The following is a 2196-nucleotide window of genomic DNA, read 5'->3' as shown; positions in this document are numbered from 1 at the left end:
AGATATGTCAGACACGTTTTCAAAGGCGTATTACTGCTTATTTAATGAGATCATATTTGTGAAATAATTACTTAAAGACATCTTTTAAAACTTCTCTCTATTTCTGCATCTACACCATTTGTTCCCATCTCCTTTGCTTTGTTTTAAACATGCGCCTTTCAGCTCCCACCATGTCTCAGGATGCCTGTGTAGGTTTGCTCTCCCTTACTGTTGTTCCTGCACAGAACATTACAATGTTTATAAAATATTAAATTTGTGTAGTCTGCCCGAGAAGCAATTGTTCCAAAATAAAATCAGCAGTCTAGACGAAACATAGACACCAGAACTTATCAACAGTTGTCTGACTTACATCTTCTGATGCATCTTGAGTGGGTCATAATACCAACTTTATTTTCAGTGGTGCATAAATTAATTACACGCATTTAATAACCAAAATATCATTATATTCCCCCTTTAATATCATAAAGGCTTTACGCCAGGGAAGCACTTAATGTGCAGGGGGCCATAACAGGCTATTATCCTTGTGTAATGCTATTACAGAACCAATTATGCGCCATTATACTTGCTTTTTTTGCAGTTTATGTGATTTGATCCAATCCCGCGTCCCTGACTTGAAAATTTCATCTGGGTACTTTAAAGTCTAATTTTCACCCGGGCTGAGGGAAGGGCCATCTCTCTCCGCTGAGCCTATGTCTCGGATGCATTTTAAAAGTAATTGCAAAGGGTCCCGCCGCATATCATTTGCAGACGGGAAGCGAGCATAAATCCAGGGACCCCTTGCTGTGAACAAAATCAAACTTTGCTTTGGTACGATCGCTTGGAAAGACAAGACGCGTGCAAAGCGGCCCCCCAAAAACCCATCCAGCGGGCAATTAACAGGCGCTTTGTCAGACTCTACATCCACGAGAAGATGCTGTGGGATCGTGCCAGGCAAAAGCACTAACCCTCCCCCCCGCTAGCACCACTCCCATCAATAAGGTGGCAACCCAAAGGGGACGCGCGCGGGGTCTGGGGAGCGCTGTGGAACAGAAATGCTTATAAAATAATGGGATTTTTTTGTTCACATTCCTGATGTTTGCTGAGAAATGACGTTTTTTTTCTCTCCTCCACACACCACGTGGGCCATTTGTAGGGCCCAATAGACCTATCCAAGTTACTCACTGTAGACAGCGCTGGAAATAATCAGATTAAGGCCAATTATGCGTGAGATTATAAAGGCAAGTGCTGAGAGGCAGAGCATGCTGTAGACAGATATAAAGACATCTGGCCACTTCCAGAACTCCACAGAGCCCTTCTGTCTCTGCAGCCAAGAGCTCGCAGCATCTTATTCCAGTCCAAAACCCCACAAATCGTACTGGGGATTTTTACTTCTCTTCGTTTTAGGTATGGAATTATTACTATTATTATCATCATCATCATCATCATCATCACCATCATCATTATCATTATTCTAATTATTATCTTTATTGCCGTCGTCGTTGTTACCGTAGTTATTGTTATTATTCATGTTCTGGATGTTTGATGTTGCTGTACATACATTTTAAGTTGTTTACTTAAAAGGAAACTATCCAAATTGAACCCAGCCTTCAGTGTATTGAACCATTTGAAAATGAACACTGAAATTTTTTTTAGATCAATGAAATCTTTTGCTGACATTTACTTTAGTCTGACTAGTTTAGACAAGGAAATAACTTGTAACAAATTAGTCTATTCGTAGCCCTAGGTATTTCTTGTTTATGGAACTGGTTGATGTGGGAGTGAATATATGCGATAGATAGATAGATAGATAGATAGATAGATAGATAGGCTGTCGGTCTGTCCGACCATATCAAAACATTAAAAAAAAAAACTTTAGTTGATCCTGGATACCAACAATGGACCTTTGTACTTTCAGCTCTCCAGACCAGCATGCACAGTATTACAGACTTCTTTTTGGATCTACTGTATTTTGAATTAGGATCTGGCATGATCCAGGTTTTCATAGCTGCTTCATTGAATTGCCTGCCCGTTATTAATGATTTGCCTGTCTTCAGGGTGTCGGATGAGACGTCGCTGCTGGGCTTTGTAGTGGTTCAGTGGAAGTGGCTGGGGGGGAGTTGGATGTTTCGGTCAGGATCCCTCCCTGTGTCTCTCCGGGAAGGCTGACTGGTTCGCGGTTTGCTCCGCAGCTCTGGACGGCAGCGGTGACTCTGGGCG

This window comes from Alligator sinensis, unplaced genomic scaffold, assembly GCF_000455745.1.
Source record: "Alligator sinensis unplaced genomic scaffold, ASM45574v1 scaffold163_2, whole genome shotgun sequence".
Classification (NCBI taxonomy): Eukaryota; Metazoa; Chordata; order Crocodylia; family Alligatoridae; genus Alligator; species Alligator sinensis.
This window is presented reverse-complemented; position numbering follows the sequence as displayed.